Source organism: Balaenoptera ricei, chromosome 1 (genome assembly GCF_028023285.1).
Source record: "Balaenoptera ricei isolate mBalRic1 chromosome 1, mBalRic1.hap2, whole genome shotgun sequence".
In the NCBI taxonomy this organism is placed as follows: Eukaryota; Metazoa; Chordata; class Mammalia; order Artiodactyla; family Balaenopteridae; genus Balaenoptera; species Balaenoptera ricei.
In genome coordinates, this window is record NC_082639.1 from 110,317,954 (window position 1) to 110,345,723 (window position 27,770).

A 27,770-nucleotide genomic window follows, 5' to 3' on the forward strand; every position below is an offset into this window, starting at 1 on the left:
CATGTATTTCTCTATTCAGTACCAAATAGACCAGAAGTCCTATTTGAATTACAGTTGATGAAAAGTCTGAACTTCGAGCAACTGCAAATAGAAAGCCAAAGGATTCTCTGCAGTTTCTATAAGAGCTCATGGCACAAGGATGTGACTATTTGGAGGTATGTTGACAAAGAAGAGGTTCAGTGGGTGACACAGAACCAGAATAGCACAAGAAGGAAATCCTGAGAGGACCACGCCTGAGTGGTTCATCCATTCCTCAGCGAGGAGGGATTCTGCTTAACCCCAGAAGTGCTCCGTAAATTGTTTTGTAATTTGTTGTGAATGCAATTTTCCTTAATATTTTTACCAAAGTTCAAATCATTTACACAATAATGTGGGTTCCGTTGTGTTTAAGCCTTTTTGCTGTCCGTTCCTAAGATCTGAGTAGAAAGAAGTCCTGCCGCTATTGCTAAGGCTGGAGTCCTGAGCAGTGGGGAAGGGGGCCCCGGCTGCTGCCTTCTAGGTCCCGGGCCCAGACCTGGCGCACGAGGTGTGCAGTCTGCGTCTTGCCCAGAACTTATTTCTCTCTGGGTGTGCTGCATGTTTCATGGGGCTCCTCCTAAAATGCGGCTTCTTCTTGGCTTGGTTCTCTTTGATCCTACTACTGCCATGTGTGTAAAACCAATCATAGAACCTGCAAGGTGTGAGGTGGTCCTATCTGGGGAAGGGCCAAATCTGCTCCACTGTGATGTGTGTTTTTCTTTTCTTTCTTAAATGTGGAAGGCCGTGTTCGTGTTCTTACATACTTTCAGCACTAACAATCCTCTGATTGGTCCTTTTTTTTAATTACAGGCTAGCTCACCACCCCCCGGGGAGGATGCGGAGAGGGGGCGCTGTGTTAGAAGCATGCTCCTGGCTTCTTCACGTGGTCCTGTGTGTTAGGGTTCTCCAGAGAAACAGAACCAATAGAGAGTTTATTTTAAGGAAATGGCTCTCACGACTGTGGGGACTGGCAAGTCTGAAATTCACAGGGCAGGTCATCAGGCTGGAAATTCTGGCAAGAGTTGATGTTGTACTCTAGAGGCCAAAGGCATTCTGGAAGGAAAATTCCCTCTTTTCCTGGGACCTCAGTATTTTTCTCTTAAGGCCTTCAGCAGATAAGATGAGGCCCATCCACATTGTGGAGCGTAATCTGCTTTATTACTATAAAAGTTGACTGATTTAAATGTCAATCACATCTAAAAAATACCTTTACAGCAACATCTAGACTGACGTTTGAACAAATAACTGGGCTCCACAGCCTAGCTAAATTGACAAATTAACCATCACCGTCTGGGTACTAGTCTGGTTTTCCCTGTCCTGGCTTTTCATACTTCACGGTTCTCCCCCATCCTGCCCTGATTTCTTAGTAAGGCATCAATGCCTTGTATCTTGGTCTGGACTTTTATTCTTTGTCTTTTTTCCTAAGAAGTCTGTCTCAGATTTCTTTAATTTTAATAAAGCAATGTTTTTTTTTCTTATTAAAAACACTATATGTACATGAAAGAAAATTTAGAAAATTGAGATAGCAAAAGGAAGAATAAACATTACTGTAATACCACCCACCAGAAACAATCTTAGATTGTATATCCTTACAGTCATTTTTCTATGTGTAAGCAATGATAAGAATAGCTAACACATATAACTTACTGTGTTCCAGTTATTAACTCATTCAGTCCTTCCAGCATCAGTGAGAAAGGTACCATTATTATTTCTATAACAAATGAGTTAAACAAGGAACAGAGCAGTTAATTGACTTGCCCAAGGTCACACGGCATTTAAGGGCAGTTTCAGACTGAGACCCAAGCACTCTGGCTCAGGAGTCTGGGCTTTTAATCACTTCATTATAGTGTCCCTGTATACATACATTTTTCTATAATATGAGGGTTAGTCTATATACAGTATACAGTATACTGATTATTTTTTACCTGCTTTTCACAATTAACTTCTTTAAGGTCATTAAATAATCTTCAACTTTTCCACGTCATATTTAGTGGTAGCAAAGAATTCCACTGGATGGAGGTGCCATTACTTATTTAATCATTCCCCTCTTTAGCTTTCTGGGTTGCCTCTTTCTTTTTCTTTTGTAAAACACACCACATGAATTCTCTTAAACCTATTTTTGTGACTATTTTATACACTTTTCTTAATAAACATCTAGAAACGAAACTGTGAGGTCAAAGAACATCAATAACATTAAGGCCCTTACATACCACAGACCAAACTGCTCTCTCAAAAGGTGGTTCAATTTATACTCCCATGAATGTTCAGCCTCTGCAACTGCCCCCCACCCCTATATCTATTATTTTAAAAAGTTCCCACTTTAATTGGTGGTGTCTCAGTGCTATGTTTTGAATTCTTTTCATTGATTATGAGGAGAATATTTTATTGGCCATTTGTAATTTATGTATAACTTTTTGGTTCAATTCTTTTGTCCAGTTTTTTAGAGATGAAAAATATAGTCTTCCAAACCAAACTCTTTTATTTTGTTTGTTTGTTTTCTCACAGTCTATAAAAATTTAATGATGGATGCTCATCAGATTAGAAGTAGATACGCTTCATTAAAAATCCTGGTAAGTCATTACTTTGTTGTATATTCAAACTCTTTTATTTTGAAAATTACTTCTAAATACTTCTTTCGCTATTGTTTGGTGATGGTTTTCTTTTTGTTTTCTGTCATCTCTAGACCCTGGAGCCTTAGTTGTTTTTTTGTAAATTCACTCACCTTCTTGATGGTATGAGCCAGGCCCCCAGCAGCCATGGTGGGCTCTGGGCAGAGACTGTGTGGATTCATCCGGAGGACGAGTTGTTCAGGGCATGAGGAAGAGGAGGGTGTGGGGCTGCTGCCCCCTGCCTGATGCCCTGTGGCCCAACCTGTGGGCTGGAGGCTGCTTGGGCCTAGTGGAGGCTCTCTGACCTGGAACCACGGTGCCTGCTTCTCCAAGTCCTACAGCCCCTCCAGACCTCAGCACTCATCTGAAAAGCAGGGGTGGTGATGGCTCTTTCATAGGGGTGTAGTGAGCCTCAAATGTGAAGGTGTTTAGCATATGGTTATGAATTATAATAAAGGCCAAGTTATTATTATTATTATTTTTATTTTTGGTTGCGTTGGGTCTTCGTTGCGGTGCGCGGGCTTTCTCTACTTGCGGCGAGCGGAGGCTACTCTTCGTTGTGGTGCATGGGCTTCTCCTTGCGGTGGCTTCTCTTGTTGCAGAGCACGGGTTCTAGGCGCATGGGCTCAGTAGTTGTAGCTCGCAGGCTCTAGAGCGCAGGCTCAGTAGTTGTGGTGCACGGGCTTAGTTGCTCTGTGGCATGTGGAATCTTCCCGGACCAGGGATTGAACGAACCCATGTCCCCTGCATTGACAGGTGGATTCTTAACCACTGTGCCACCAGGGAAGCCCCAAAGTTATTATTTTGAGCTATGATTTTGGTTCTGGTTCTTCAGGGGAAGAGTTGTATGGTTTGGGGTAAGCAGGTCCAAGTTTGTCATGTTTGGAGAAGGTTTGACATTTTGAGGTAGGATGTGCTAATAATCTCCCCACCTCGCGCTCTCTGAGTCTCAGTTTCCTCACCTGTAAAATAAGGATAATAATAGTATCGACCTCATTGGGCTGTGTGAAGATTAAATGAGTTAATCTATATAAAACACAGAAATTAGCTGTTGGCACCTAGTAAGAGTTTTACATAGATTAACTCATTAAATCATCACATAATCCAGTGAGTTAGATACTACTTTACCCATACTTTACAGGGAGGAAGAAACTGGGACCAGATGGGTGAGGTGACTAGCCCAAGGTCACACAGCTATTAAGTGACTAAGCTAGGATATACATCCAGACAGTCTGTCTTGAGAGTCTGCATTTCTAACCGCTGTACTATACTGCCACTATTCTATACTGGGATGGGGGAAAAGGTGGGTAAGGAAGGAGAGAAGCCTGGCCTTTGCCTCCCAGAACTTAAATTAACAGTCAGGCTTTGGTCATGATTCTCAGCCCCACCTAGCACAGCCTCCTCCAGCCACACTTCCTCCAGGAAGTCTTCCCAGATAAGCCCCACCCATATGATCACTCCTATTTTCTCCATATGCTTTGAACTTATGAACCTAGTTGTCTGCATGGTGCTTTGTAATGCTTTGAAAATTGTAATTCAATTTAATGGACATTTATCAAATGCCTAGAACATAGGGCTAAAATCATGGGGTATGCAGACATGGATAAAATAGTCCCTCTCTGCCAGACATTTATAGCCTTGTCAAGAACATAATCAAAGACAGTCATACGAAATACCAATGAAAGAGAAATTGAGGTTAGTGTTGTAAAAGAAGTATGAACAGTGTATTATAGAAATATGGGGAAAATATTGTTTAATTCAGGCTGGTGGTAGGTGGCTCTGAGAAAGCTTCACAGATCACGCATTTGCACAGGGTTTTGAGGGATGGCTAAGACTTAAGGCAGTGTGGTGGGAGAGTAATCAGAGAAAAGAGCAAGAACAAAGATCCAGCCTGTAAAGTGTGTCCTGCAATGTAAGCCAACATTGTCCGTGTTACCATAGCCTGCTGTGGTCATTATTAGTAGGAGCAGGCACTTGGGCTTCTACTTCCTGGGGTCTGCCCAGGTTCCAGACCCTCAGGTTTTGATCAGTGGGCTCTGCCTGTAGGAGAGAGAGGCTGAGAGTTGAGAAATAAATCAAGCTTTCCTCCCTCTTTGGTGTTTTATTCACTTCTCTGGAAGCTGTTGCAGGGAGGCCAAACAAGGCTGGGGGCCACATGAAAAAAAGAAAAGTCTTTGCCCTTAAGACTTGTTCCTGTGTTTGCATTTCACTTGTTTTTGTTTGTTTGTTTTTTTGTTTTTTTTTAATAGGTGAATTTTTTTTTTTAAACTTTTTATTTTGTATTGGAGTATAGTTGATTAACAACATTGTGTTAGTTTCTGGTGTACAACAAAGTGATTCAGTTATACATATACATGTATCTATTCTTTTCCAAATTCTTTCCCCAATTAGGTTGTTACAGAATATTGAGCAGAGTTCCCTGTGCTATACAGTAGGTCCTTGTTGTTAACCATTTTAAATATAGCAGTGTGTACATGTCAATCCCAAACTCCCTAACTATCCCTCTCCACTCACCCTTCCGCCCTGGTAACCAGAAGTTCATTCTCTAAGTCTGTGAATCTGTTTCTGTTTTGTAAATAAGTTCATTTGTATCATTTTTTTTTTTACATTCCACATGTAAGCGATATCATACGATATTTCTCTTTCTCTGTCTGACTTACTTCACTCAGTATGACAATCTCTAGGTCCATCCATGTTGCTGCAAATGGCATTCTTTCATTCTTTTTAATGGCTGAGTAATATTCCATTGTATATAGGTATCACATCTTCTTTATCCATTCTTCTGTCGACAGACATTTAGGTTGCTTCCATGTCTGGGTTATTGTAAACATCACTGCATCTCATTTGAATTGTCAATAGGGGTCCTGCCTTCTGTGCGCCTATTCTGGAGTTCCCCAGGCTTGTGTGTTGCTCAGCACTCCCTTCTTCTGCAGGGGACAAACTGTAGAGAGGTTGGCTTTGTCTTCTGGTCAAGTGCTTAACTGCATTGCTCCCATCTCCCTGGTATGGCAAGGGCATCCCTCGGGGCTGAAGTGAGAGCACAGTTGGAGCCCTGCATTGGTTGCATTCTACTCAGTGCCTAAACTTTTAGGCTGGAACCTGGGGAAGATGTTCCCACCCCCTGGTCCCAGGGAAAGCACTGTGGTGTGCTGCTTTGGGGCATTCTGAGGTCTGAGATCTGGCTTCATGTAATAGGTGCCAGACGCTTGGGGTTAAGGTGAGAAGTCTAAATACCAGACCACCTCTGAATAATCAGGAAACTTTTCCTGGACAATAATTTTTCATTTTCCATCCATCCATCTACCCATCCAACAAATATTTGTTTTACCCCTTCTCTGTGTCAGACAGTGAACTTGGTGCTGGGGACCCAAAAAAACACAGTTCTTGTCCTCAAGCTTAGCGTCTGGTGACATGTGATCACACAATTACAATACTGAGTACTTTGATCAAGGAAGCACAGGGAAGGGGCCCCCAATACAGCACTGGGGTTACAATTCTGAACAGAGTCCCAGTGGACAAAAAGGAGGTAGGAGAGGATGTACAGACAGAAGGGATAGTAGAAGGCGAGGGTGTGGGATGTCCAGGGACACTTTTGCGGGGGCAGAGAGACAGAGAGAGAGTCGCAGGGGTGGAGGCCACCCAGCTGGGTGGCTAGAGAAGGCAGGCAGATCCAGGTCATGAAGGTTCTTGTGAGCCTTGCAATAATATTTGGGTGCTACCCTCAGGGCCCTGAAGGGTTTTGAGCATAGAAATGGCTTGTTTAGCTCTGCATTTTATAAAGGGCGCTGAGTGCAGTGAGGAGCTGCAGTGGTGGCGGCAGGAATGAACGCAGGGAGACCAATTTGGAGCCTGTTGCAGTTGTTCAGGAAAAGAGGAGATGAGGGCCTGCCTGTGCAGGGGAGGGACTGAGAGGGCTGAGAGGGCTGAGAGGTCCCCAGGCGGCAGAGTGGACAGGACGTGGTTATCAAGCGACTGTGGGGAGAGGAGGGACAGGGGGTCAGCAGTGACTTCCAATGGTCTGGCTTTGGCCACCACTGGGTTGCTGGCGATGCTCTTCACCGAGACAGAAAACAGGAGGAGGAACATGTGCATCAGGCCTGGGGCAGAGGGAGGAGCTCAGTCTCGGGCGTGTTGAATCGGCTGCAGATGGGGCACTGGAGCCGAGGGGATGCCAGGTCCTAAGGCAGAGATTTGAAAATCTTTGGGATATAAGTGCTGGGTAAAAAAAATGAGAGTATTAGGTTTGAGGAGAGTATATGAAGCAGATCAAGAAGATCAACCCATTTTACAGTGGCCTGGAGAAGAACAGAAAGAGTTGTATCAAGGAAAGGGCGTAAGCGGGGTCAAAGAGATGCAGCAAGGTGAAGACTGAAAAGGGCCTTGGAGTTGGCAATATGGGAGCAGGGATGCAGATTTTGAAGGACAGAAGAGAAGTCAGAATATAGCAGGTTGAGGCATGAGTGGGAGGTGGTGAGGGGAGAGGGAGTGAAGACAGCTTTTCAATCAGTTTGGCTAAGAAAGAAGAGACCAGATGAGGAAGAACTCTTTTTGAATAAAAATGCCTTGATCACACACAGGTTGAGGGGAGGGAGTGGTGGAGAGAAAGGCTGAATGTAGGAAGCTTGTGTCCCCAGGCTTGGTGGGATCCCAGAGGGCCCTCTGGGTCCCAGGGAGCTCCAGGCCCTGTAGGTAGAAAGGCTGCCGGGCCAGGCCCCTCTGTGGCCACCCAGGCCTCAGCTCCCTCCAGCTCCACCAAGGGCTGTGTTGGACATTTGTTCTACAAAGGTAGACCCAGCTGGCAGAAGAGCTGACTTGGGACCTGGCCCAAGCCTCCTCTTGTCTCCATGGCAGCTTCAGCCTGAATGTAGCAGCAGGAAGCTTTCCCTGGGCTTCTGCTGCCAACAGCCATGGTTGTGGGATAGGGTGGATCCTGAGATGTGCCTGCGCAAGGCTAACCCAGGTGAAACCCTCAGGCAGGGGGCGGGGCTCATCCAGCAAGAGCCTGTGGTCAGGCTGCCACCTAGTGTTGAGCTGGGTGTATAGCAGGAAGGCCTGAGTGGAGGACAGGCAAGAAAGAGAGAAAACCAGAAAACCTGCAACAAAGCCAGGCTCCGGAGAGGGGCCCACCATCCTGAAGCAGACACGCAGTGTATTTCAGGGGAAGACAAACAACGAAGTCGGCCAGGGGCCAAGAAAACTAACAGCGCAGTTGTAGTTAACAAGGTGCTTTTACCTACACTGTCTTTCATTTGATTCGTTGCGTTAGTTATGATAAGTTTCCCTATTTTACAGATGTGGCTTATCCCTGGAAGGGTCAAAAGACTTGTCCCTGTCAGGCACCTGTTAAATGGCAGAGCTGAGATTGGAAAAGGGGTTTACAGACTTTGAGAGGTGGGGTAGGGGGTGAGGGCGCTGAGTTTCATTTCAGGAGCAGTGGGAACAGTCTAGGCAGGTGTGAGCGTGACATGTGGAGGGTCCGGGCGAAACAGAGCAATACAGACCTGTGCCTGGTTGCCCTTAAGGTCGAGAGTGAGGCTGGGAGGTGCGGAGCCCCACCACTGCCCAGATGTGTACAAGTGGCTGCTGGGCCTGAGGTTTGCAGGGAGACAAGCCCCAGCGAGTCCTGCGCAGGAGCCAGGGCAGGGGGCGGCACCAGATGTCAGGGTTCTGGGGAGGGGTGACCGACAGGACAGTCAATGACAGGCCCAGTGAGCATTTGACCTGCTAACCGGCAGCCAGAACAGAGGACCCAGGATGAGAGACATGCACCAGTGAGTAGATGGGGCCCTGAGAGCAGGCAACATGGGGGGAGTCTGGGCTGGGGCCTCTCCCGGTAAGATTACAGAAGAGAAAAATTCAGCCGGCTCATCTGCTGGCAGGTACCCTCTAGGAAGGGAGACCAAGGGGCCCCTGGGGATGCTGGTTGGGGTGGGTGGGTAGAACTGCCTTCAGTTCAGAGCCCCCAGGTGAGAAACAGCAAAATGTTTTCTTCTCACCTGCCTGGACCATGTTGGTAAGGTGTGGAGGCAGCACCTGGGCGGCAGGTAGCAGATCCCTGGTGAGAGTAAGATGGCAGAGTCCTGGGCTGCACGTGCCAGCCAAGCCACTCTGCATCTTCAGTGCTGCAGGATAAGGAGCCTGTGCCTGGTACAGCTTTTCACTTCTACCACTTTCTAATTAATTGCTTTTCTTTTGTTTTCCTCTTGGTTTGTCAAAGTTCCCTTTGAAAAAAATTATACCACCCCCCCATTTTTTTCTAAACAAGAAGGCAGAATCATTTGTTCCAATGCGGGGCAGGCTAACTAAAGAGACAGAACTGCTCTAGGGGCCCAGGCCTTAGGGTTCGAGTTGGAAGGATGGTGAGCTGAGGCGGGAGAAGGGCAACTTGGGAAGGAAGAAGCCTGGCAAGGTGGGGTCTGTCCTGCTGGTGACATCACTGCCCTGACAGCACCCTCCAGAGGCCTCTGTAGTCCCGCTCCCTTGACCCTCCCAATGCCCCCACCAGCCCTTCTCCTTTCCACACGCTCAGTACCTCCTTGCTTTCCCAATCATGGCTAATAACTAGCTATATAGCAAATTGGAGCCTATTGGTAATCTATCAATAAATATTAATCAGTGACTATGTTCCTGAAACCTTCACGACTCCTACTGAGATTGTCTTAAAATTTTCTTTTTAGTAAAAGAAATTTAGCTATACAAGTAAGACGGGCTCACTATGGGAAGGTCAGGAGAGTATATATAATGAGGATGATATCAATCATATTGCCTTTTCAATGAATTAAAAAGAAACAACCTTAATCTCATCTTCAATGACTAGTAAACTCTTCCCACTTCTCTTCCCAGCTTCTAAAGGGTCCTGGTGCTCTGATGCCTTGTATGGAGTGAGGGCTCAGTCAATACTTGTGCGCGGCTGACTGTTGACTGGTGCCCAGCAAGCTCCAAGTTTCGTATACACATTAGAAACTATGGTGTGTGTTGGAGGTGGCAGCTGGTCTGTGGCACACTGGCTGGGGAGCTGGCTGGATTCCACATAGACTTATTTTTCCCCGAGGTAGCTGATGGCTTCCTGCCATGCCGACAAGCTCAGCCTTGCAGGAAGTGGGTCAGGACGGTGCTTCTGGATCACCTGAGCGTGAGTCCCTCCTGGGAGGAGTCAGTCTCCCGACAGTCAGCCGTTGAGGACTTACTGTGCGCCAGGCACTTTGTGGGCTACTGGGGACATAAGGCGGTAGGATTCACAAACAAACTGGGATGCAACCTGATACATGTGGTCCCCCACTTGGGGAGCAGAGGGGCATGGCTCTGGGGCTGGGTCACTCCAGGAGAGCTTCAAGAGTTGGGCCTTGAAGGGTGAGTGGAGTGTAGTAGGTTGGGAAACACTGGGGCCAGGTAGAGAGAAGAGAAGCTATTCTAGACAAAATGAAGAAAGAACAGTAACCTGGTGGTATGACAGCCTTCAGTGTATTCCAGGAACACCAGGAGGACCTTCTGTGGCTTACATTTTCAACTCTGAGCTGCACTGTTAAAGAGGGTCTCGGAGGCCTTGTGTGAGGGCCCTCTCCCTTGCTTTTCCATGGGTTGATCTATCAGGGAAGAGCCGTGTCTGCTTGTGCTGTCCAGGCCCTGTTCTAATGCCTCCTTCTCTAAAGCCTCTGGGATTAACTAGACAGATGTGTCTGCTCCTACTTTTGGACTCTCACTGCGCCCTGTTATGGCCCCTTACACACTTGCTGTCAGTGTGTTAGGGTCTGTTTTCTCCCCTAGACGGCGTGCTTGCAGGCAGGAAGTGTGCGAGGTTCATCCTTGCATTCCTAGCATCCGGCACTGGACCTCACATAGAACACACACTTGATAAATGTCTAATTCTTTAGTTTGTTCTGTGAACACGGCCCAGTCAGTCAGCAGACCCTGGCTCGGTGTCCCCATCTAACCTCACTAGGGATTAAGGTAGGACTCTAAGCAGTCTGATGCAGAGTGACGAGGTCCGGGGTAGCTTGTCCTCATCAACCCCAATTAGCGCTTGATTGAGAAGGTCACAGTTGAGGCTCATGTAGCGAGAGCCCATTATTTAATTGATTAAAACAGGTTTCCAGTTGGCAGCTTGACAAGTGCATACTGCACAGCCTCTCCCACTCCACCTACAGGGCTAGAATGTGACAGATTTAGCTGGCAAATACTTGGAATGCTTTGAAGATCCTGTTCCAGCCAGCCAACTGGGTGCACCTGGGACAGGGAGGACCCTGGTGACAAATGTGACCTGATTACTGAGGCCCTTTGTTCCCAGGATGGGCCTTGAGAACCTTCCCAGTTGCTGAACCACCTGTTAAACAGCCCACCGGGGACTGAGTGAAGATGAGAAGCATGTCTCCTGGGTCCTGTCCTGTTGCCTCATTGACCCCATTTGGGAACGTGGACGTTACCCTTTCATACCTGATTTTTCAGCTGAAGAATCGGGACATTTTTATAAGCCCTGTAAGGGAGTTTTGTGATGATATCCTTCCAAGGAAGAGTAGATGGGTAAATGGCAGAGGGATGGGGTATATGGATGGACAGATAGTGAATTGTAAAATGGATAGAGAAGTAGATGGTAGGGTAAGTGGATGGATGGATGGGTGGATGGATGGGAGGTCAGCCTGTGCTGATGGCCCTCCTAGGGACATAGAGCCCTCCAGTTGTTGATGTTGGAGCTGGCAGGTGCTGCTGTAACAGTACCTTAGCTGCTGAAGGCTTGCTATGAACAGTTGAAGAGCTAAATATAAAGGGGGTAGCTCTTCCATTTAGTTTTCAGGAAACAGCAATTAATTGAAAGCAACTGATGCCTCGTCAGAGATTTGCTGCCTACCGAGACTCTGAAGCATGAAAATATCTTTATCCTCCCCTCTCAGAATTGATGGGAGGCCAAATAGGACAGAGTGAAATAACCAGCAAATAGAGTACCTTAAGAAAAGTACACCTATCAAACTAACATAACAAACAATGAAACAACACTGCAAGTAGTTTGGGAAATGGAGAGCAAAAGAATCATCTTCATCAACCCATCTGTCTAGAGCAAGCCTTGCTGTTTTGTGTGGCTGTGTTTGTGAGTAGGAATTGTACACAGCTGCAATTGTCATCCACATGCCCACACTCTGTAACCTACTTTCTCCAGTTAACATGATGTCATGAGCATTTTTCTGTGTTGCTACATAGTCTTTGTAATTACTTTAAATGACTGTAAAATATTCCATTCATTATACTGCTGCTGAATATTTAGGTTGCTTCTATTTTTTTTTCCTTTGCTCATTTTCATGAATTAACAAATGTAAGGTATTTCACCCAGTACCTGGCAAAATGTATACACTTAGTAGGTGCTTTCTTTCTTTCCCATCTCTCTCCTCCATATATAATCTTTGTCTCTGGGCTTTTCCTCAGGATAAATGTTCCTTAGGGTTCAAGAGTTTAAACAATTATATGGCTTTTTGCACATACTGCTGCCATGTTGTTTTATTAATTACAATGACAATAATGTAAATAGATCCACAATTACACGTATTATCTCATAAAATTCTCCCAACATCTCTAAGGGGTAGCTTTTACCTCATTTGAGATAAGAAAGCCGAGGCCTGCAAGTTTAATTTGTCCAAAGTCCATGTCTGTTCTGTTTCCTTCTTTCTCCCCAGGGTCTGGTCCAGTGTCTGGTGCATAGAATGACTTCAGCAAACATTTGCTGAATGAAGTTCGCAAGTGGGTGTGTCATGATTCAAACCCAGATCTGTTTCACTTCAAAGCCTGTGCTTTTCACCTTAAACCTTGCCCATAGCTCTTGACATTCATCTGGGTGGGGTAGAGATGCAGGTGTTGCCAGACCTTGGACTCAGACTTAGTGCAGCACCCATTCAGTATCAGGGCGAACATGCGAGAGATGTGATGTGCTGTGGGTGGGAGTTTAGGACCCTGACTGTAGTTACCCTAGAACTGCACCTGCCTGACTTTTTCCTGAGATCACCCATGTAGACCTATTGTATAGTTCTAAGAACAGTGCCATGGAGCTTGGCCCTAGGTGCTTGGTGGCCACATTGAATTCAGAGGGTTTGCTGTTGCCTTGTGGCTGTGTGACTTGATTATGCTTTTACAAAAATGCTGTCCTCATTGGAATCCCTATCTAAAATCAACTCTGCGAGCTGAGGAGGCAGAGTGACCCCCTGGACTGAATTTCCCTTGGCCCTATCCTTCCTAGTTTCATCCCAAAGGGCAACAGCCCCCAAGTCTTGAGTAGTCATTTCCTAAGGTCATGTCCTCCTGGCATAAAGCAGAAATCTGTGTCCCATTTCTGTTGCACAGGATGTATCCCATTTCTGTGTCCCATTTCTGTTGCACCATTGTGTGTCAGAACGGTTCGTCAGAGACCCTTTAAAAAATAACATCTGTTCACTGGTGCTGCCTGGCCAGGTAGAGGGTTGGAGAGGTCAATGACAGGGCTGGCCCCAGGACTAAGGAGGAGTCCCAACACGCAGGACTTCCTGTGTGCTGGGAACTGAAGGGCTGTTTAAAACTCTGATGCTCTGTGGAATAGAGTGCAGAAAAATACCAGGTTTGAGAGGAGAAACTCAGGAAGTTTCACACGCAGAAGCTAACAGAGGGGAGGAGTCACTGAAGGGACGAAAGACAGTCCTAGAGCAAAGAGATCACGTAATAAAGGGCCTCCCACGCAGTTCCACTCACATGTACTGAGCACCTACTATGTTTATGTGTACTGGTAAGTCTTGGGAATATGATAATGAATAAGACAGATCCCTGTCTTCAAGAAGATGCCATAGTCCACCTGGGACCTAAAGGAAGGGATGAGATGTCAGGGATCTGCACACACTTCAAAGACGTCATGTTTGAACCTCGCATTGAAGGGTGGATGAAGGTTCAACTGGTACAGAAGTATCGGAGGAACATATTGGTCAGAGGGAAAAGCGAAGTCCCAGAGGCTCGCAAGGATGTGAAGTAATTGGCCTTGTGAGAGAGGAGGTGGATTCCCCGTGGAGGGGATGTCAAAGGTGCACAGGCTTGTAAGAGGCCAAGCGGGATGAAAAGGTTGCAACCAGGGTCAATGGGTAAAAGATTGATAAGGTGTTAATAAGGAGAGGCCCCTGTATCCATTCTCTCCAAAGAATATTCATGGAGCACCAACCACATGTGAGGCATTCCGAGAAGGGATGTGAATTAAAGAGACAATGATCTTTACCCTGATGCAGCTTCCACTAGTGGAGGAAGCAGACAATACACTAAAAATAAAAGCAATTACAGAGGATGTAGGGTTAGGAAGGAAATAGATGTGATGGTGTGGCACAGAACAGCTGTATCTGAAGGGGCACTCCTTCAGGTAGCCAGGCCCCCAAGGCCTCCCCAAGAAGGTAACATTTGAGCAGAGGCTTAAAGGATGAGAGAGAGCATCCTAGAAGAGGGAAAGTTCAAAACGAATGGGAAGAACTTGATGTACAGATGGTCCCCGACTTACAAAGTTTTGACATGATTTTTTGACTTTGTGATGGCGCAAAAGAGAGAGGCATTCAGCAGAACCCATAGTTGGAAATTTGGATTTTGGTCTTTTCCCAGGCTTGCGACGTGTGGTATGATACTCTCTCACGATGCAGCTCCCGGTCAGCCGCGTGATCACCAGGGTAAACAACCGACACGCTTATACCCATTCTGTACCCTTACAACCATTCTGTTTTCACTTTCAGTACCGTATTCAGTAATTCAACACGTTATTATAAAATAGGTTTGTGTTAGATAAGTTTGCCTAACTGTAGGCTAATGTAACTGTTCTGAGCATGTTTAAGGTAGGCTAGGTTCAGCTATGATGTTCAGTAGGTTAGGTGTACTAAAGGCATTTTTGACTTACAGTATTTTCAACTTATTGTGAGTTTTTTGGGATATAACTCCACCCTAAGTCAAAGAAGATCTGTATTTGAAAGAGAGAGAGGAGGCCAGCGGGGTTTGAGTGTAGCAAGTGAAGGGCAAGGAGGTAGGAGATAAGGTTGAGTGAGTTTGGATTTTATCTTAAGAGCAAAGAAAAACCACTGAAGGATTTTAAGCAGAGAGAAGATACTCTAATTTTATGTTTTAAAATAAGCACCATGGATGCTGCACGAGCTCTAACTGGGAGGGCTCAGAGGAGGAGCAGAGAGACGAGCTGGTAGGCTACTGCAGCGGTCCAGGCAGAGAAGAGGATGGCTCGGACTAAGTAGTGGAAAAGGAGACAGAGACAAAGTGGGCAGCTTCAAAATGTATTTGGTGATTAAATGAAGAGACCTCAATGTGGGGGGTGAGAGAAAGGGAAGGATCAAGTAAAAGGAAGAGTAGGCTCTTTTTCAGAAGCTTGGGTCCTGGATTCTGGGCATCTCTCCAGCGAGGGGACACTGCTCCTGTAGCATGGCCTGAAGTGCAGGAGCCTTGCCCTTCCTTTTGGTTCTGGGAGATCAGAGAGATGTGTGCCCAAGTCTTCTCTGAAAATGGCTGAGGGTTTGGAAAGCCAGCTCCTTCTGGGTTGTTGGCTCCTGCTCATCTTCCCGGGGAGAAATGGAGCCCACTTTAATTTATTCAACACCTATTTATGATGCACTTGCTGTGTGTCAAAACTCTGTTCGGGGTGCTGGGGCTAGAGGGGTGAACAAAACAAACAAAATCCTTACCCTCCAATTATAGTTGGTTAGACTAAAAACAGGCAAAATAGTAAGTAAAACATATCAAAGAGTTGCAAGAGCCATGGAGAAAAGGCAGGGATGCTGGATGTAGGTGGCAGGAGTGGTTGAGAAGGCAGAGGTGGTATATATACTGGGCTGCAGAATGTGCATGGGGCCGTGCCAGGAAGCGGCCCTTCCGGGTCTCCTGTAGCTACAGTGGTACCACCCCATCCCCTGCAGTCAGTCTCTACTCATCATCCTATCTGTTTTCTTCTTAGTGCTTATCACACTCTGTAATGAGCTTGTTTATTTATTTGCTTATTCCTTCTTCAAATAATTCAGATGAATTCTGGTGTCATTCCAAAGGGTGTGAATTTGGGGAGGAGATGAAAATGGGGATGGAATTGTGAAAGCCGAGTCATGACCCGAGGTGCAGAGTTCAAGCTGGGAAGGTTCTAGACTTGATATCGGGCTCAGAGCTAGACAGTCCTGGGTTCAAGTTTTGGAGATCCTTCTGCCTGGGGAGGGGGGAGGTATACTCGTGTGAGAGGGCTTTGCAGAAACAGTTTGGGTTGGAGACCCTGAGGATTGGGTGAGCTGGATGGACCTCTCTCCCTTGGTCTGGGCAGGTTGCAGGAGGGTAGGGTTTCAAAACAGGGCTGTGGTTTAGTTAGAGGCTGGCTGGTTCCTGTTGTAGTGCTAAGATGCTATAAGAGTTCAAACAGGAGTGAGCCCTGCCCCTACACTGACCTCATTCCTGCGTCCCACCTCTAGCAGGTTGGCAGACTTTCCCGTAGGAGCCTCAGCCGGGAGGAGCACGCTGAATCAGCAACTGAAACTCAGAGCAGGTGTTAATTAAGTCCCGGCAGCTGACAGGTGATGGTATCTTTCCTTCATCAAAGATGAGGGGCATGCAAGGGGGCCCCTGCTGCTCCCTGGCCCCTCCTGAATTCCAGAGGAGGCTAGGGGCTGGGGTGGGGTCTGCTCTGAGGACTTTGAACGGAAGACCTGGTACCCAGAACAGAGGCCTGCTCTGTCACATGGGCACAGAGGAAGTGGCCCAGCTCAGGCCAGGGGAAGGGGCAGGCAGGGGAGGACCCCCGGGAAGCCCTGGGTTCTGTGAGTTGCTCTCAGCAAGAAAGGAGGGGTCCTTCTTGCTGATGGTACCCTTTGCCATTGCTCCATCCAGCTGGTCTTAATCTGAGCATTTTTCTTGTCATTTCCCTCTCCTCATAAACATGATAAACACACACACACACACACACACACACTCATATACCCATTATGTATCACAGGCTTTGGAGGTAAAGAGTGACTTGGAAGAAAACAGGTGTCATGGTAAAGCATGAGATTAGAATTGAGGGATTAAGGTTACAGATATTTTTAGTTGACTCTTGGTTATATGATCTTGACCAAGTTACTTAAACTGTGCTGAAATATCCACATCTATAAAATGAGCATTTTTTAAAAATTCATTTTTATTATGAACGTTTACCTTTGTTGTGAAGAGCTTAGATGATACTCAGGCACTTATGTGTCAACTCTGAAGTTCTATCCCAGTATACGGTATAGAACCATCATTAAGCCACATTCTTATTAAAGTGGACTTTTATAGGAAGAGAACCGGTCAGGTGTAAGAGGGTCTAAACATTTAAAAACCCTTTTGAGGGTACAAACTATTAGGTATAAAACAAGCTACAAGGATATATTGTACAACATGGGGAATATAGGCAATATTTTACAATAACTATGAATGCAGCATAACCTTTGAAATTGTGGATCACTATAGTGTACAGCTGTAACGTATTTTACATCAACTATACTTCAATTAAGAAATATAAAAATAAATAAATAAATATAAAACCCCGTTGAATTTGCATCTTCCTATGCAAAATGAGGGAGTGCACAGAGGACCACAGGAGCCCTTCCAGGTTGGAGTCTGATTCTGAGGAACCAACAGCAGATGGAGGCATTTCTCAGGAGGCTCAGGGCAAAGCTCACGGCGACCTGCAGGGGAGCACTTGTCAGGGCATGGCCTTTGGCTCAAATGCCAGCCCCACCTCTTATTAGCTGTCTGACTTTAAGCAAGTCTCTTAACATCTTTGGGTCTCAGTTTCTTCATGTGTAAAAGTGGGACAATTATTTCTATCTCCCTTGCTTTGGGGGTTGGAATGTTGAGTTAAATGAAAGAATTATATTAAGTGCTTTGCCTGTGGTTGCACGTGGGAAGTGGAGGCAGCTGACGGGCACAGGGAATACTTGAGCTTGATTTTAAGGTTCTGATTTCTCAAAGCCTTCTCTCTTTAAACCTTCTCTGGAGGGGAGGGCTCTGCCTGTCTTCACCACGGGAAGCTCCACCAGGGCAGAAGCAGAGGGGCCTGGCTGGCTCATCCTCGGCAGGACAAAGGAATGACAGAGTGCGGGAAATGGAGGGTCCTTACACACCAGCTAGTCTCACCCTTCACTTTACCAGTGAGGGAGCCGATGAGGCCCAGAAAGGCAGGAGCCCAAATGAAGTTGCACAGCAAATTAATGGGAAAGCCTGGATCAGGGCCCATCCATTCACGTTTTATAATTTATCCTTGAGGGATCGCACCTCTGTCGCTGTTGGAGAGCCCTATCCTACCTGGCCCAGGGAGTTTGTCATCGGGAAGGGCAGGCCGGCTGGGTGGCGGCGTCCTTTCTGAAGCCCACTTGCTCCCCCTGCTGGCCAGGAGCTGAAGGCGCCGCCTCCCGGCTCCCCGGCGCCTCGCAGGAGGGGTGGCCCTGGGCTCGCTGCTGGGTGCCTTGCCCAGGCATCATGATATGTTTTTAGAGATTCACTATTCCACTGTACCGTTTAAAAGAGACTTAAATAATAAAAAGCGCTTTTACATTGACGCACGTGATTACCATTGCAGGCGCTCTTCCCTCCTTTGTGTCTCTCAGATGCCCTCTGACGTCACCTTTCTCCTGCCTGCAGGACTTCCTTGAACATTCCTTGTACTTCTGGTTTGCTGGTGATGGATTCTTTCAGCCTTTGAACGTCTTAAAAATTCCTTAATTCTTCTAAATTTTTTTCTCCCATTCTTTAGGTTATCTTTTCATTTTGTCTAACATTTCCTTTGCTCTGCAAACGATTTTAAATTTAATTAGGTCGCATCTGTATATTTTTGCTTTTATTTCTTTTGCCTTAGGAGACAGATCTATTTTTGAAAAAAAAATTTTTTTTTTTAAACTGGATATAAAGTTGTAGGTTGAAAGTTATTCTTTTAGTAATTTAAAGATCTTGTTCCGTGGCCTTCTGGCTTGGCTTGTTTCTGACAAGAAGCCTGCTATCACTCTTCTCTTTCTTCCTCTGTAAGTAATGTATTCCCCCCTCCCACCAACCTCCCCCACCATTTACTTTTAAGATTTTTTTCCCCCTTCGTCCCTGGTTTTAAGCAATTTGGTTATGACGTGCTTGGTGTAGTTTTCTTCATGTTTCTTATGCTTGGGGTTCATTGGGATTCTTAGGTGTACAGTTTTTAAAAAAATCAAATTTGGAAAAATTTTGGCCCGCTCCACCCCATTCTCCAGTGGACTCTAGTTACACGTGTGTGTGTTAGGCCACATGAAGTTGTCCCAGGTGGATCAACATCTGCAGAGAAAGAGCAGAAGTTAATGGCAACTCTGTTCCCTTTTGAAATAGAATATGAGATATTTTTATTACTCAGGATCCATGTGGAAATACTGATGTTGTTTTATGGCTCTGGTATCGCAGTCACTACTCTGGCTGTGTGAAAGGGCTGATCCCAGGGTCCTGGGACAGGATGGGAGAAGCTGGTGGGGCAGGACTCAGTCCTTTCGGACAAGATGGTGAACTGTGGGGATGCAGCAGTAAACAGGATTTTCGGGAGGGAAATGGATGGACCAGTAAGGTTGCTTTGGGGGCTTCAGTTTTGTAGACGGTGCATGGGGTCCTGAGAGGGAACTGTAACTTGCGGTGACCATCATCTGCCAGGCCTGGTGCTAGGTTTTTCACAATCATTACTCCATTGGTGCCTTATGACAACCTTGCATGGTGGGCATTATCCTTTTACATTTTACAGTTGAGGACAATTTAACTCAGAGGGGTTAAGATAATTATTCTGTGGGACTCGTATTCCAGGGTCTGCGAGGGCAAGGAGGTCTGCTGGGAGCCCGAGAGAGGGCTCGTGGGACACCCTGGTGTGGGAGAAGCTGGAGCCCCCGGCTGGACCAAGCCCTGATGTGCCCGAGGTGTCTGTGCTCTGGAGACACCAGTGGGGGCCACGCCCATCATAGCAGCTGCCACACCTGGGAGATGCCTCACAAGGGCGAGGTGTGGCCATGGCAAGGAGCAAGAACCTGAGACTGTAGGGCCAAGAGGGGATAGAACGAGAATGAAAACAGAAGCTGAGGGCAGAAATGCAATGGGAAAATTTAAATAAATAAATAAATAAACAAACAAATAAATAAATAGCTAGGGTTTGTAGTGAAATTGAGAAGAGGTGAAGGGGTGCAACATTAATTTGACCATATGAAATTGTTGTTTTGTAGGTGTAAAAATGGTTAAGTATGAGCAATTTTATCTGTTTAATCTACTGTAAGCTCACTGAGAGTAAGCACTAAATCCTCAGTATTCCCCATGACATGCAGGTCTGTCTAAATGAGCCACACTTGATTTTAGCATCCGGAATGCCCACTTGTTCCCAAATACGTGTTCAGAAGCCCCTGTTAAAATCCACATACGTTACCTGGGAGGAGCGGGTATTATCTAGCAACTTCCCAGCAAAATTGGTTTTATCAAACCAATTTGTTACTTACCCAGGACAGAGGTTATATCAAGTGACTGAAAAGAGCGTTGGCATGTTGATTAGACAGAGCCTGGGACGGGGGAGCTGATGGGCAGCCTGTGGGCAGCAGGCTGGCCCAGGAGGAAGGTTTGGGTAGAGTGCATGGAGAGAGAGGAGCCCCAGGTCTGGGGCCCCAGAGAACCTTGGCTGGCTTACCTTGCCCACAGCTGCCCTGGGCTGCCGGGAGGAGCTGGGGAATCTAGGATGCCTTGGTGCTCTGGCGCCCTCTTCAGGGAAAGTTATGAATTGCACTGCTATGTCTCAGGAAAATGGAGCTCAAGATGGAAGTGGAAGGGAAATAGTTTTTGTCAAATGCACACTATGTGTAAGCAGTGTGCTGGGCACTCAAAATACCCTCGAGCAGTGACCATTATTATCCTATTTGACAGAGGAGTAAACTCAGGTTCAGAGAAATTATGTGATGTGTCCAACATCATAACTCAATGGTGGAGGAGCTGAGATTAAATCCAGGTTTGCTCCTTTCCAAAAGACAAAAGTTGACTGTGGGCACCTCCAGGGCAAGGAACAACCTCTATTGATTTCTGAGTCCCCAGAGTATAGTAGGGGGCAATTAGTGCCAACCTCCAAAGACACAGAGCCCTGCTTACGCTCCTACACTTTGACGCTCCTCCCCAGAGCCAAAGTGCAGCAAGTTTGAGCCCCTCTGCACAGGGCATGAAAATTGGGCCCAGATGTGTGTCTGGGAAGCCCTTCATCCCTCCCTGCTGAGCGACGTTGACAGCCTCTTGGAAAACACTCTGCCATGATGTAGGGCTTCCCCTCCTCCTGGTCCTTTTCTATAAGAGACCACCTTTCCTCTTAACACCAGCTCTCCCCGTTTGACAGATGAAGAGACTTGATTCTCAGAGATGGAAGGTCATTCATGCATTTATTCATTTATTTTTTGTTTTACAGCAGAAACTAACACACCATTGTAAAGCAATTATACTCCAATAAAGATGTTACAAAATTTTTTTATTGAAGTATAATTGATTTACAATGTTGTGTTAGTTTCATGTGTACAGCAAAGTGAATCAGTTATATATATACCCACTGAAACCAGTAAGTATTTACTGAGCATCTACTATGTCCCAGTCCATGTTACTGGCACTAAGGATACAACAGTGAACAGAACAGATAAAAGTGGGGGCGGGGGGTAGACAGTAAACAATAAACCTAATAAATAAGTAAATTACATAAAATGTTGGAAGGTGATAATGGCTATTAAAATAGAGTGGAATTAGGAGGATTGGGAGTGCATGTGGTGAGGATGGGGAGTGAGTTGCAATTTAAATGGACTGACTGGTCCGATCCACTTTATTAAGAAGCCTACTTTTGCACCAGTACTTGAATGAGCTTAAGGAGTGCGCCAAGGAGATATCATGGGTAAGAAACATTCCAGGCAGAAGAAACAGCCAGTGCACATGCCCTGAGATGAGAGTATGCCTGACGCATGCAAGATACAGCGAGGAGGCCTGTGTGGCTGGGAGGGAGTGAGAGAGGAGGAGAGTAATGGGGACCAGACATCACCATTTATTGAGTAGCTGTTATATGCTGGGCATCATTAGGCACTTCTTGCCAACTCCTCTGGGCGGGTGTTATGAACCCATTTATAAGTTGAGAAGTGGAGGCTCAGTGATAGTGGGTGACTTGTCCATGGTCACAGGGCTAGCAAGTCGGGTGTTCTGACTCCAGAGCCCTGTCGTCTCCTCAACACCCTATTGCCTTCTTCTTTTTTTTTTTTTTTAATATATATTTATTTATTTGGCCGTGCCGGGTCTTAGTTGCGGCACGTGGGATCTTTAGTTGCGGCACACAGGATCTCTTAGTGGTGGCATGCGGGATCTAGTTCCCTGACCAGGGATCAAACCAGGCCGCCTGCATTGGGAGCGCAGAGTCTTCCCCGCTGGTCCCCCTTTTGCTTTCTTTATGTGTTTTTCTTTTGTGGGTGAGCCATCCCTGCCTGTAGCAGATGCCACGTTCTAGGCCAGCCTCTCCAGGTGTGGGTGGGGCAGGCTCAGGGGTCGCAGAGGAGCCCTCGGGAGTCTCAAGCTCTGAGCGTCCATCTTCTCTCCACATCGAGGCTGTTTCCTTGTACCCCTAGTTTTATGTCCAGCTTCCAAACTACTCTGAAATCCATGACTGTTTTTAGTTCGCTTTTCATGGCATTCAGTAGACGATCGATCTTTTATTTCCTGAAAGAGAAAGCACAGAAGTTACATTCTTCTGTAAAATGAAAGCAAATATGGGCTTTGTTCACCATGGCTGTTTCCTACCCAGATTCTTCTTTCTCTGGGTAGTGGGTACAGACTAGCTCAGGTATATGCTATGGTGTGTGTGTCTGTGTGTGTGTGTGTGTGTGTGTGTGTGTGTGTGTGTGTGTGTTAGGTGGGGGAGGGGATGGGGTTGGTCCAGGCAGGCATCTTCTGCATTTGGCCTCTTCCTGGGGTTGAGGGGGGGGCGGTGGTGTACTTTTGGGATCATCTGGCCAGGCTGTATCTGCATGCTGTGGAGAAGTGTGGGCGCCACCTGCTGGTTGCCTGTGCAAACCACCTTTTCACCAAGTGAATCTTCACTCATTTTTTCCAGGTCAACCTGGAAGTGGCACACAAAACCTTCCTAGATGTGACTCTACCAAATTAATTCCTCCCTTTACAGTCTTCCCAAAGCAGTCTGTGTATCTGGTACCTTTATGGTAGCATCATGCTAAATGTCCCTTTGTCATGGCTTGTGCTGGTATGCGTTAGAAACAATATTTTCTACACCTAAGATGTCCTTCATCTCCTGTTAAACTATCACAACTTCAAAAATCACCTATTCCCAGAGACCATCCTTTAATCCCACCTCCCCACCTCCCAGTCCTGTGTGGCCCCCGTGCTAATTCCTTAGACTGTGTGGTGATCGTGTCTGTCTCCCCCAGTGTGTGAACTGCTTGAGGAGAGGGGATTAGCATCCTTACCTCTGATTCTGGATGACAGGGCCTGGGACATGGTAAGGTGCTCAGTAACTGTTGAAAGAAAGAATGAATGAATAGCAACAGACTACCGTAAATAGAGAACAGACTGCACTTTGATTTGTAGAGCTGTGTGGAGTTTATAAAACTGGAAGAAGAAGGCCCTCTTTTTGTGGGAGAGTTCCAAAGAGTTATCACACTTTAAAATTTTTTTATACTAAATATTGATGCTGGCAACTCGAGAACATCCCTTCTTAAGACTTTTAGGGGTCAAAATTCACACAACATCTCCAGATGTTAAGGCTTTGACTTTTTAAACAGAGACAGACTGCATGCATTTTAGGTATTGCTAAACATTGCTCATCCTTTGATCTGGCCACCCAGATTCCTTATCTGCTCTTATCTAATAGTTGAAAAAAAGATTTTGTCACAGCACTTATCACATTTTAGCATGATTTTCTGGCTACATGTGTGCCTCCCACAAATAGTTTAAAAGGGCATAGTGACTACGAGGGAGAAATGTTGGAGGTGAACTGTATGTAAAGCCAGCCTGGGGCAGGCTGCCAGTGGCCATCCCTGCAACGCTAAATGAAGACTTGCTCTTGTGCAGGGGTGCCCTCTAGTGGAGAACCAACAAATTAAAAACAAAAGAAGTTTAAAAAATATTTTTTACTCTACGGATTACTAACTGTGTCAACAAGTGAGTATTCTAGCCTTTCCCCATTATTTTTTTTATATAGAGGTATAACTTTAACTAGCAGATTACATAAACCATAAGTGTTGAACTCAATGCATTGTTACACACGTATGCACCTCTGTAGTCACCATCTAGATCAAGATAAAGCACATTTTCAGCACCTCAAAAAGCTGCCTCATGCTCCTTTTCATTTAGTGCAAAGACTAACTACTATTCTGAACTCTATCACCACAGATTGCTCTTGCCTGTTCTTGAACTTCACATAAATAGAAATAAATGGACTCATACAGTACATACTGTTTTGTATCTTACTTATTTTCACTCAACATTGTATCTGTGAGATTCATCTATATTGTTGAGTTTGTTCTTTTTATAGATGTGTTTTATGACTATACCCTATATATATTTAAATCCATTTGTATTAGTTTTCTGATGCTGCTATAATAAATCACCACAAATTTAGTGGTTTAAAACAACACAAATTTATTATCTTACAGATCTGTAGGTTAGAAGTCCAATAAAGATATCAGTGGGCTAAAATCAAGGTCTAGGAAGGGCTGCATTCCTTTCTGGAGGCTCTAGGGCAGGGTCTGTTTCTTTGCCTTTTCCAGCTTCTGGAGGCTGCCTGTATTCCTTGGTTCGTGGTTACGTCCTCCATCTTCAAAGCCAACAACTTTGCATCTTTCTGACCATTCTTCTGTATTCATACCTCCTTCTCTGAATAGACTCAGAAAACGTTCTCTGATGGGCTTCCCTGGTGGCGCAGTGGTTAAGAATCCACCTTCTAATGCAGGAGAGGCGGGTTCGAGCCCTGGTCCGGAAAGATCCTGCATGCTGCAGAGCAACCAAGCCTGTGCACCACAACTACTGAGCCTGTGCTCTAGAACACGCTAGCCACAACTACTGAGCCCGCGTGCCACAACTACTGAAGCCTGCGTGCCTAGGGCCCGTGCTCCGTAACAAGAGAAGCCACCGTCATGAGAAGCCCGCGCACCGCAACCAAGAGTAGCCCTCGCTCACTGCAACTAGAGAAAGCCCGCGCTCAGCAACAGACCCAACGCAGCCAAAAATAAATAAATAAAATAAATTTAAAAAAAAAAAAGAAAAGTTTCTCTGATTTTAAGGACCCATGTAATTTAGATTGGGCCTGCATAAATAATCCAGCATAATCTTCCCACCTTGAGGTCCTTAATTTAATCACATCTGCAAAATCCCCTGTTATGTAAAGTATTCACATTCTGGGGATTAGGACTTTGACATTCTTCGGGGGCCATTATTCTGTTTACCATACCATTCAACTGTTGATAGACATTTGGGTTGTTTCCAGTTTTGAGCTATTATAAATATGCTTTTCCCTAGCACTTTAAAGATGTGATTCCATCATAATATGAGGTCTATAATTTCTGTTGAAAAGTCAGCCACAATTTTTATTATTACTCCTTTGAAAATTATATGTTTCTACCACTCTGGCTGCTTTTGAGATTATACATATGCCTTGATTTTCTGTAATTTCACTATAATTTGCTTAGATGAGGACTTCTTTATATGAATCATGCTTGAAGTTTGTTGAAATTTTTGAACCTCTGTGTCTTTCACCAGATTTTGAAAATTCTTGGTCATTATTTCTTCAATGATTGCTCTGTCTCATTCTCCCTTCTCCTTGTGGACTCCAGTTACATGCATATTGACTTCTCAAGCATGATGCATTTGACTTGTTCACTCTGCCCCCGCCCCCCGCATTTTTCCTCTGTGTGCATAGGTTTGTATATCTTCTTTTGACCTTTCTTTACTTATCCTGTCTTCTGCCATTCCCAGTCTGCTATTAGATCAATCCAGTAAGCTTCTAACTCCAGATGCTACATTCTTTAGTTCTAGAATATCCACTTGATTTTTTATTGATTCCAGTTCTCTGTTGAAATTCTCCTCCTTTTCATCTGATTTATCCTCCTTTTCTCTGTTTTCTTTAACATATTTATTAAAGTTATATTAAGTACTAGTCTGTAAACTCCAGCATCTAGAGCATCTCTTGGATTGCTTTTTCTCTCATAACAAAAACAAAAATGGTACTTATGTGAGGTTAAGGATATGCCAACTAACCTTATTATGATAAATATTTCACATCATATACATTATCAAATCATCACATTGTACACCTTAAACTTACACAATTATATGTCAATTATATCTCAATAAAGCTGAGAAAATCATCTTAATAAAAATCACCTTAATAACAGCTTAAGAGCTTATATGAATGAAACTACAAAGCTTCGTAATCAGATGTACAATGAAAGTTGAGTAGAGAGGCATGTTTTTTCTCTGGAAGGGAAGAATGAATATTACTTAGTCAGTTCTTCCCAAACCAAATTGTACTTTTTGTGCAACTCAAATCAAAATTGTACTGAGCATGTTGGTATTTCAAAATTATTTGACTTAATATGGAAATCTAATTATGTGAATCTAGTTTTAATATTTTTAAAAAGAATAATGAGGGGATAATAATAGTAACCCCCTACTAGATATTTTTGAAGGGATGGAGCTTTTATAAAAACCAAACTTGCATTGTGTTTGCACAGCTCTTCCCAGAGTCTGATGCTCTGAGGTTCTGCTTCACCCTCTCCCTGCCTGAGACACCAGTCAAGACCCTGGTCCTCGGTCCATCTCTGGGTGGCTGCTGGACGAGAGGTGAGGAGACAGAAGTAACCCTGAGTCTCCCTCACTCACAGATACGCCAGCTTTTCTGCCTGTCTCCACACAGCACCCCAGACTCCCTGCTGCAGTTCTGGAAACTCCCAACCTTCCTGCCTGGTTAGTTTTCCACCTGGACCTGTCCCAGCGTATACCTCAGAGCCCAGGCAGGTGCCACGGTGGGTATGATGTTCCTAAATGTTTATGCTAAAGGCTGCCTGGGTGACTCTCCCAGATACAATGAAGCACACCCAGGAGAGTCTGTGTCGCTACTTCCAGATACCAAGTACCCGGCCATCTTTCCTAGAAAGTCAAAATATGTGCAGATATACTGGTTGTGTGTCCACTGCTTACTCTCCCCTTCATCCCTAACTTACAGAATCTCTACACTGATGTCCATAGTGTCCAGATACAAAAACCTACACTTCTCCACCTCTCTTGTTCCTGCAGGGAGTCAATGGGATTCAAGGGCTTGTTGGGCTTTAGAAAAGCTCAGTAAAGGGGTAATGACCTATGAAGACCTTTACCCACACTTTTCCCTTCTTCCCACCTAAAATGCAGCCTTGCTGCTCAGAATACCATCAGCCACCTGAGATCAGAGTGCCTTGCAGGAAACAGCAGCACTGACGATGAAATAAGATAGAAAGGCATCCTCTCTGATGACTCCTTGGAGCCACGTAGCAGCCATGGGACTCCTACCTCTGACTTCATGGTGTGCGAGTGAAGACAGTCTGCTTTCTATTCTACATTGCTATAGTTTTGAGTTTCTGCTGTAGTGGTAGAACAATTTCTAACACACACGCACACATACCAAACATAAGGTAAGATGCAACTAAAAAAAGTAGATTGGGAAATCTCCTGTGTATGGAAGGCTAGTTGTTTTTGTGAAAGGCATATGAGGAGCCCAGATTTCAGACCCCTGGAGAAAGGAAGGGCTCAGGGAGTTGCTCTTACTTAAGACAGAAGTCTCTGAAAGCAGATTCAGGGCTCCACCTTCTGTAAAGCCTCCCCTATCACCGAATACCTAGGTCCTCTGCTTGGTGAGCTCATTTTTTTTTTTACTGTTTTTTTGTGGGGTGGTTAGAGAGTTGTTTCGCTTTGTTTGCTGACATGTAAACACTAAGGACAAGGGAAATCCTCTTGCCAGCTCAAGAAACCTCGAAGCTATAAAAACAAAGACATAATTTACTACATAAAGACTAAAAATGTTTCTATAACAAAAGATATTATAAAGTCAATCAAATCTGATACATTAAATATTTTAATAAAGACAGATCAAGGTTAATATAGCAAGTTCTGTAAAGTTTAAAAGAAAAATTT

At 45.3% G+C, this 27,770-nt stretch overlaps 1 long non-coding RNA gene across 3 annotated transcripts in view; it reads left to right on the forward strand.

Annotated features, from left to right (window-relative positions):
• Positions 1 to 27,770, forward strand: part of LOC132370933 (uncharacterized) — a 141,546-nt gene that overhangs the window by 81,481 nt on the left and 32,295 nt on the right. For 2 of the 3 annotated variants that reach the window (XR_009504718.1, XR_009504717.1), the window contains exon 3: positions 2,524 to 2,588. This is a non-coding gene — a long non-coding RNA (uncharacterized LOC132370933). Of the gene's footprint in view, positions 1 to 19; positions 156 to 2,523; positions 2,589 to 2,701; positions 3,065 to 27,770 lie in introns of those variants that run through there. The other variant, XR_009504716.1, reaches the window with a different exon arrangement.